The sequence below is a fragment of the Pleurodeles waltl genome, chromosome 1_2 (genome assembly GCF_031143425.1).
Source record: "Pleurodeles waltl isolate 20211129_DDA chromosome 1_2, aPleWal1.hap1.20221129, whole genome shotgun sequence".
In the NCBI taxonomy this organism is placed as follows: Eukaryota; Metazoa; Chordata; class Amphibia; order Caudata; family Salamandridae; genus Pleurodeles; species Pleurodeles waltl.
The window spans coordinates 118,489,045-118,499,270 of record NC_090437.1 but is presented as its reverse complement, the minus strand read 5'-3'; positions in this window follow the sequence as shown (position 1 = coordinate 118,499,270).

Here is a 10,226-nt window from a genome sequence, read left to right as displayed (position 1 = left end):
CTTCTGCCAAGGAATCGACTGCTGACCGCGCTGGAAGCCTGCAAAACTGCAACATAGTAGCAAAGACGACTACTGCAACTCTGTAACGCTGATCCTGCCGCCTTCTCGACTGTTTTCCTGGTGGTGCATGCTGTGGGGGTAGTCTGCCTCCTCTCTGCACTAGAAGCTCCGAAGAAATCTCCCGTGGGTCGACGGAATCTTCCCCCTGCAACCGCAGGCACCAAAAAGCTGCATTACCGGTCCCTTGGGTCTCCTCTCAGCACGACGAGCGAGGTCCCTCGAATCCAGCAACTCTGTCCAAGTGACCCCCACAGTCCAGTGACTCTTCAGTCCAAGTTTGGTGGAGGTAAGTCCTTGCCTCACCTCGCTAGACTGCATTGCTGGGAACCGCGACTTTTGCAGCTACTCCGGCCCCTGTGCACTTCCGGCGGAAATCCTTTGTGCACAGCCAAGCCTGGGTCCACGGCACTCAAACCTGCATTGCAAGACTTTCTAAGTTGGTCTCCGGCGACGTGGGACTCCTTTGTGTAACTTCGGGTGAGCACCGTTTCACGCATCCTCGTAGTGCCCGTTTCTGGCACTTCTCCGGGTGCTACCTGCTGCTAAGAGGGCTCCTTGTCTTGCTCGACGTCCCCTCTACTTCCTGGTCCAATTTGCGACCCCCTGGTCCCTCCTGGGCCCCAGCAGCGTCCAAAAACGCTAACCGCACGATTTGCAGCTAGCAAGGCTTGTTGGCATTCTTTCGGCGGGAAAACACTTCTGCACGACTCTCCACGGCGAGAGGGATCCGTCCACCAAAGGGGAAGTCTCTAGCCCTTTTTGTTCCTGCAGAAACCTGCTTCTTCTGTCCAGTAGAAGCTTCTTTGCACCCACAGCTGGCATTTCCTGGGCATATGCCCATCTCCGACTTGCTTGTGACTTTTGGACTTGGTCCCCTTGTTCCACAGGTACCCTAGATTGGAAATCCATCGTTGTTGCATTGTTGGTTTGTGTCTTTCCTGCATTATTCCTCTAACACGACTTCTTTGTCCTTAGGGGAACTTTAGTGCACTTTGCACTCACTTTTCAGGGTCTTGGGGAGGGTTATTTTTCTAACTCACTATTTTCTAATAGTCCCAGCGACCCTCTACAAGGTCACATAGGTTTGGGGTCCATTCGTGGTTCGCATTCCACTTTTGGAGTATATGGTTTGTGTTACCCCTATCCCTATGTGTCCCCATTGCATCCTATTGTAACTATACATTGTTTGCACTGTTTTCTAAGACTATACTGCATATTTTTGCTATTGTGTATATATATCTTGTGTATATTTCCTATCCTCTCACTGAGGGTACACTCTAAGATACTTTGGCATATTGTCATAAAAATAAAGTACCTTTATTTTGAGTATAACTGTGTATTGTGTTTTCTCATGATATTGTGCATATGACACTAAGTGGTACTGTAGTAGCTTCACACGTCTCCTAGTTCAGCCTAAGCTGCTCTGCTAAGCTACCATTATCTATCAGCCTAAGCTGCGAGACACCCTATACACTAATAAGGGATAACTGGGCCTGGTGCAAGGTGCAAGTACCCCTTGGTACTCACTACAAGCCAGTCCAGCCTCTTACAGATGCCAGTCCCGGGGAGAGGGGGTTTGTGTTTTAGGGTCAAGTTTTAATGTTTCTTAGTTTTGTTACCCTCAACAGTATAGTATCCATCACATTACTCACTGTCAAAGGCGCACTCCTAACAGCCCACCACCAAAAGATACAGGGGGTTAATCAAAGCCATACTTTACACACATACACTTAATGGAACCCCGTTTGACTCACAGATTACTTACCTGGAATGTAAGAGGACTGCACAGTATGAGCAAAAGGTATAAAGTCTGTAGTTAACTTAAAAGACGAGGGGTTCATATAGCCATAATTCAAGAGAGATGTCTGATAAAGCAAGAAGTCCGGGCCCTCACCAAGAGATGTTGAGGCCACATATACACTACGACCTACTCGACTTTTGCTAGAGGAGTACTGATATGGGTCTGGCCGGGGGTCCTGTTTAAAAAACAAAAAAAAACAAATGAGATCATAGATAGGGAAGGACTTTATGTCCTGGTGACTGGAAGATGGGAGGGCCGGGACATAGCGATTGCAGGAATCTATGCACCAAATCAAGAACCAGGTTCCTTCTTCTCTTGCTCTCCCACACTCTGGGGCCTCATCTCACTCAGGTAGCTATCATAGGCGAGGATTTTAATTGCATTCCTGACCCAGAACTAGACAGATCGCATCCTCCCCTGCTGCACTCCCAGACCCATAGAATGGCCAAATCGTTTTCCAGTTGGCAGTGACACTGGTGCTTCAGACTGCTGGAGACATCTCCACCCCGCAGAACAGGATTATTCTTTTTACTCCACTGGACGACCTTCACATCCGGTTAGATGCGTTTCTGGAGTCCCCGGAGGTAAATGGCGCAGTGGAGGCGGCGGAATATCTGTCGCACAGTTTCGGACCATAATCTCCTACTTATGCTGGCATAGCCAAGAGACTGACCACGTATAGCTAGCTGGTGTTTCAGAGCAGAGCCACTTGAGGATAGCGCCTTTAGACACTCCATTGCGACTGCAATACGCGAATACTTTCGACACAACACTGAAACTGCCTTGTCCCGCGTCATTCAGTGGGAGACTTTTAAGATGGTTATTAGGAGTAAATGCATAACCGAGGTGGTGGGAGTTTAAAAAAAAAAAAAACCAAACAAAAAAAAAACCCTAGAACACGACATCCAGACACATGAGAGAGACCTTAGAGACATTGAACGTCGAAGACCGACCACCCCAGATTTGTCTCCCTTCCTTATAGATGGTAGGGAAAAGGTTGCACCAGTTACAGAAAAATTTAGATGTTTTGACTACACCCAATATAGGGCCAGACAACATGCGGAGGGAGACCAACCAGGGTCGTTGCTGGCCTGGCTTGCGGGCCACCTGCCGCCCCAATCATTAATAATGGACATTGAGTACCCCATGGGAAGGAGACTTTACTGGCAGAGAGACATTAATGAAAGGTTCGCTCATTACTACTCTGTTGTATACCCCGCCCCAGGAGGCTCTGCACCCGGAGCAGCTACAGATATTGGAAGACCTTCAGCTCCCACAACTGTGGGGGGGGGGGGAAGAGAAAGGGGGGTGGGGAAGGCCGACAAACCCTTGAGGAAGCCGTGACTCCTGCGGACATCAAGGGGGCGGTGAAGTCCATGGCTAGGGTGCATATCTGGATATACTGGCCCCACCCCTCTGCACACTCTATTAGGAGGCGAAAGAAGAGGGCACGTTACCTCTGTCCACGAACAAGGCCATAGTAGTGCCCCTCTTGAAAACAGGCAGACTAGCGACAGATGTGGGCTCTTATCGTCCATAATCCATGCTCAATATGGATTATAAAATACTTAGCTGGATATTAGCGACCAGGCTCCTACCTCACCTGACCACTCTGATTCACTCAGACCAGTCCGGGTTTATCCCCCAGCGTAACACAGCTCTGAATATCAGACGACTGGTCTCGATCCTACACTCTAACTCCCCAAACATGCACGATACCGCATTAATAGCGGTAGATATCCAAAAAGCCTTTGATAGCATTCGGTGGGTCTTTTTAGAACAGGTGATTCTGCAAATGGGATTAGGGCAGGGCTTTATCCGGTGGATAAATCTACTCTACACGAACCCTACGGCATGCATTCGTACGGGTTGGACAGTGTCTGAGTCCTATCCCATCGGCAGGGGCACTAGACAGGGCTGTCCTTTTGTCGCCCCTGCTGTTCACTATTGCTGTGGAGCTGTTGGCACAGGCTGCGAGATCAGGCAACTGCTTTGCGGGACTTAGGACTGAGACACAAGAGCACCACATTGCGCTTTATGCAGACGATCTACTGCTTTTTCTGGGGGACGCTGAGACTGACCTGCCGGGAGCAATGGCCCTGCTGGGAACAATTCGTAGACTTTTCGGGGTTACAAATTAATTGGCGGAGATCTCCTATTTTCCCCCTACGGGAGAGTGCCCCGAGGGTGAGAAACAACTGGGGGCTCGAGTGGTCCCCCTCCACATTTCATTACCTGGTAATACAAATCTATCACAAACCTGAAGATTTATTAGAGGGTAATGTGCACCGGGCAGTTCAGAAGCTGCGATCAGATATTATATTTTGGAAAACATTGACGTTGTCAGTGACAGGGAGGGTGGCATTGATAAAAATGGTAGCATTGCCCAGACTCCTGTATTATTTTTCAACCCTTCCGTTGATCATTCCTTTCATATGGCTTGTAAGGAAATGCCTCCTTGGCATAGTTACCCCCTGACTTTCTGCCTTTTTCTGATGCCATTTATGATTGAAAGTGTGCTGGGACCCTGCTAACCAGGCACCAGCCACAGTGTTCTTTTCCTAAACTGTACCTTTGCTTCCACAATTGGCACAGCCCTGGCACCCAGATAAGTCCCTTGTAAATGGTACCCTTGGTACCAAGGGCTCTGATGCCAGGGAAGGTCTCTAAGGGCTGCAGCATGTCTTATGTCAGCATGTCTTATGCCACCCTGGAGACCCCTCACTCAGCACATGCACACTGCCTCACAGCTTGTGTGTGCTGGTGGGGAAAAATGACTAAGTCGACATTGCACTCCCCTCAGAGTGCCATGCCCACCTCGCACTGCCTGTGGCATAGGTAAGTCACCCTCTAGCAGGCCTTACAGCCCTAAGGCAGGGTGCACTATACCACAGGTGAGGACATAGCTGCATTAGCACTATACCCCTACAGTGTCTGAGCAAAACCTTAGACATTGTAAGTGCATGGTAGCCATAAAGAGTATATGGTCTGGGAGTTTGTCAGATACGAACTCCACAGTTCCATAATGGCTACACCTGAAATCTGGGAAGTTTGGTATCAAACTTCTCAGCACAATAAATGCACACTGATGCTAGTGTGGGATTTATTGTAAAATGCACCCATAGGGCATCTTAGAGATGCCCCCTGAATACCAATCCGACTCCTAGTGCTAGGCTGACTAGTTTCTGCCAGCCTGCCACAACCAGACGAGTTTCTGGCCACATTCGGAGAATGCCTTTGTCACTGTGGCCAGGAACAAAGCCTGTACTGGGTGGAGGTGCTTCTTACCTCCCCCTGCAGGAACTGTAACACCTGGCGGTGAGCCTCAAAGGCTCATGCCTTTTGTTACAGCACCCCAGGGCATCCCAGCTAGTGGAGATGCATGCCCCTCCGGCCACTGCCCCCACTTTTGACGGCAAGGCTGGAGGAGATAATGATGAAAACAAGGAGGAGTCACCCACCAGTCAGGACAGCCCCTAATGCAGAGGTCTTCAAACTGGGGGGGTAAGGTCTAGACCTATTTAAACATTGCCATCTTTATAAAATAATCGTGAAAAATTCTGAGGGGGGCCCAATGATTTTAATTTTTCCACTGGTGGGGGAGAGGGGTGCAGCATTAAAAAGTTTGGCGACCACTGCCCTAAGGTGTCCTGAGCTGAGGTGACCCCCTGCCTTTAGAAATCCTCCATCTTGAGATTGGAGGATTCCCCCAATAGGTTTAGTGATGTGCCCCCCCCCTCCCCTTAGGGAGGAGGCACAAAGAGGGTGTAACCACACTCCAGGACAGTAGCCATTGGCTACTGCCCTCCTGACCTAAACACACCCCTAAATCTAGTATTTAGGGGCGACCCAGAACCCAGGAAATAAGATTCCTGCAACCTACACAAAGAAGGACTGCTGACCTGAAAACCCTGCAGAGACAAATGCTTTGGCCCAGCCTGTCTCCAGACTCAAAGTACCTGCACAGCGACGCATCCGACAGGGACCAGTGACCTCTGAAGCCTCAGAGGACTGCCCTAAACCGAAGGACCAAGAAACTCCCGAGAACAGTGGCACTGTTCAACAACAGCAACATCTTTGCAACAAAGAAGCAACTTTTCAAGACCTCACTCGTCCCGCCGGAAGCGTGAGAATTCACACACTGCACTCAGTGCCCCCGGCTTGAGCTCCAGAGAACCAACACTGCAGAGAGGACTCCCAGGCGTCTACGACCTCGTGAGTAACCTGAAACGATCCCCCTGCACCTCCACAGCGACGCCTGCAGAGAGGATTCAGAGGCTCCCCCTTGACCACGACTGCCTGGAACAAAGAAACCGACGCCTGGACCAAGCACTACACCCACAGCCCCCAGGACCCAAAAGAACCGAACTCCAGTGCAGGAGTGACCATCAGGCGACCCTCTGCCTAGCCCAGTCTGTGGCTGGCCCGAGAAGCCACCCCTGTGCCCTGCCTGCACCGCTAGAGTGACCCCTGGGTCCCTCCATTGATTCCTATTGAAAATCCGACGCCTGCTAAGCACACTGCACCCTGCCGCCCCTGTGCCGCTGAGGGTATTTTGTGTACCTACTTGTGTCCCCTCTAAACTCCCCCCCCCCCCCCCCACACCAGTGCTCTACAAAAAAAACCTGGTCAGAGCCACCCCTGTTCTCCATAGGCGCCTGTGTGTTTTGGGGGGCCCTCCTTTGACCTCTGCACCTGACCGGCCCTGTGTTGCTGGTGCGGTGACTTTGGGGTTGCCTTGAAACCCCAACGGTGGGCTGCCTATGCCCAGAAACTTGAACTTGTAAGTGCCTTACTTACCTGAAAAACTAACCAATACTTACCTCCCCCAGGAACTGTTGATTTTTTTGCAGTGTCCACTTTTAAAATAGCTTATTGCCATTTTAACTAAAACTTTGTATGTTACTGCTCTGATTCAAAGTTCCTTACTTACCTGTGTGGAGTACCTTGCATTTTATGTATTTACTTGAAATCTTGAATCTTTTGATTCTAAAATAAATTAAGAAAATATATTTTTCTATTTAACAACTATTGGACTGGAGTAAGTCTTTGAGTGTGTGTTCCTCATTTATTGCCTGTGTGTGTGTACAACAAATGTTTAATACTACCCTCTGATAAGCCTACTGCTCGACCACACTACACATAATAGAGCTTTAGTATTATCTAATTTTGCCACTATCACCCTCTAAGGGGAACCCTTGGACTCTGTGCACACTATCTCTCACTTTGAGATAGTATATGCAGAGTCGAAGTTTCTACATGGCTCCATCATAAAAATCATACAACACTGGAAACTGGGAATACACGAAGCACCTATGCATGCTGGATGCCAGGCCGTTTGCACTCAAGGAGTGGAGAGGCAAGTGGTATCCACAGGGCATTACATAAAGACACAATTCTTCCACTGGACAGGCTGCGACTGGCATGGCAGACAGATATAGGGACCTCCATAGATGAGCAGAGATGGGCTAGAATCACAGCACACATAGACACAGTGTCTAGAAACGCTAGTTTCGAACTCATTAACCTCTATATTTATCACAGGGCTTACTTGACCCCCCCGCTATAAAATAGCGAAAATGTTTGCGACTGGGTGCGATAGATGCCCCCGTTGCTCAGAGCCGGAGGCAGGCCTAGACCACATGGTGTGTAGCTGTTCAAAACCTGAGCTTTATTGGGAAGGGGTATTTAAAAGCATAACTGCTGTCACGGACAGAAAACTCTCACTGTCTCCTTTAGTGGCCTTACTGGGGGACTTTCCCAGACCTAACGCTAAAAAAACAACTAACCAATACATAGACCTGGTATTGTTACTGGCCAGAAGAGAGATTAGGATGCACTGGAAGGGCCCTGGGGGCCCGCCTACAAAACTGGCAAGGTGAGTTAATACAATGGGCAGATGCGGATGGGAAAATATTGCACCGGGAGGCGGCTAGGGGTTATAGACCCAGAGACACAGCACAACAATGGGACTGCTTGCTTGATTGTCTTAGAAACCCACATGATCCAGTGTCCGATCAATCGCAATCAGCCGCTGGAACGGATGTAGACGAAGGCCTCAACTGAAACTCCCACACAGATATCAGTCCCTGATCAGGCTGGTCAGTAAGGGGGCCTGTGCTAAGGGAGGAGCGCCTATTGACTTTTTTTGTAAACATTTTTTTTTGGGGGAGTCGACATGGGGGTCAGTGGGGGAAGGGTAGTTTAAACCCTATTGTTGAACATGTATGTATCTGATACCCGCAAAATCACAAACAATATATATAAAAAAAAAAAAAATTGGAAACGGCAATGATTTCCTTCGATTAATGTGCAGTTCAGACAATGGCCCCGATGAAGCCCTGATGTAAAATAGTGTCATTTGCACATAGTGATAGGATGTGTCACGTGTCCCCCAAGCACAATGCCCCGGTCCCACAATTCCTTTCTGGCCCACACTGCCAGGGGCTCCATCGGAAGAGTGCAGGCAATGTACAGCCCTTTTGTGTTCCTCTGCCTAATAATACAATGTCTGACCGAATCTGTCCCACCCGCACTCTGTCCTTGGGCACCATGTAGAGCAGTCACATTCATCTCGGGAATTGAGGCCCTAATCCCATGACCCGCAATACCTTGAGTAGATAACCCCAGTCAAGTGCTGACATTCTTTTCCAAATCTATGGAGACCAGAGCCATCTCATCATTGTTGCCTTCCACCTCATATAGAATGTGTGTCAGTCACCTGAGGTCCATTCCCTTGCTATCATGCACCAGCAGTAGGACAAGTTAAAGAATCTGTCTCTGAGCCAGGTTTTGCTGGCTCTCAACACGGAAGTTAGCTGGCGTCCCGGATTCTCCGGGATACCCAGTTTAATCTGCCAATCCTCCCTGTTCAGAGATGCTATGTACTTTTTACTATTGAGTCTTAGTACTATCAAGTTACAGTTCTGCCATTTGGGCTGATAACTCCACCACAAGTATATTCCAAGGTGATGGCCACTGTAGCGGTGTCACTGTGGCGATTAGAACTCCATATAGTGTTGTTTTTGGGAAAATGGCTGATAAAGTTGGGGCCCCTACTCTGGTTATAGCATGTATTTAACACACACTGAACATTTTTCGTGACTTGGGGTTTATGACCAACACCTGGAAGCCCTGTGTTGTGCCTGCTCAGACGTTTACTAAGTTGTGAACCTGGTAGGCCATATGCCTAATGCATTTTACTGATGCCGCATGGCAGGTGGCAGTTGAGAGCACTCCGTATTGTGTAAAGGGCAGTGGCGCTAGCATTAGGAGAGACTCTTAGTTCAAGTGCAGATTTTAAGTTCTGTCCTGGATTGCCGCTGATGGATTTGTCCCTTGAGTTTGCTGGTGTGACGTCCCTTCAGACCTCCGGGTACAGGCTATGGTAGTTACAGCCATCTCATTCGACTAGGGTGCTCATTTGTGCATAAGATTTAAGGTCCACGTTGGAGCAGCATCTAAACATATATGTTGGAACAACGGGAGGTCAATCTTGAAATGAAGGATTTTTTCACTTCCATCTCCGTAAGTGACATTCTGATTATTTTGAGATAAGGCCACCCTTATCATCCATTACATCAGCTGCAGGGTGGTGTAGGAATCAAGGACCCTGGGTGAGAATGCTACTGGACTATGGCAGTAGACAGCAGTCAGCCATTTTCCTGGTAGCAACTTGCATTGCAGGCACCTATATCACTCCTTAAAGGACCAGAAGTGGAAACTTCATCTTGAAGTGGTGGAAATGATTTTCTCCAGCTTTGAATCTCCATGTTTGAATATATTCGTCTTGCAGAAGGTGCAGGAAGATTGAGGACAGCTATTGCATCCTCACCCTAGACTGAATGAGGAGGATTTGGTAGTACTGTTCTGTTGGAGTTCAGCACTTTGCCCCCTCGCTCCCTCTTGCTCAAAGGGTGATCCTGATCTAACAGCATGGTGACCAGGTCCTACATCTTAATGGATAAACACTGTGGCTGCATTGGTGGAGCTTTCTTTACTTGTTTCTATTTATTATTCCTCTATGGGATTTTAATCTCGTATTAACTTTCTTATTGGCATCCCATTTGGAGCTGATGATTTCTAGTTTGACTTCTGATCACTATTCCCATTTTCTAACCAGATAAACTGTTTCTTTACAGTTGCGCGTCTATCTTAGTGAAAATGGTATCTGTTTTTTTACATTGGACAGTATCATTCTTCCATTGTTTTTCTCAAACTTTTTTTATTGATTTTCTGTGCACAGAAATTATGCTTTACAGGATCACATGGCATGAGACCACATTCATTGCATAGATTTCAAAGTCCAGTACAATGTCGTACATAGAGGTCCGCCAATGTACACCTATATTAACAAGATGCCTGT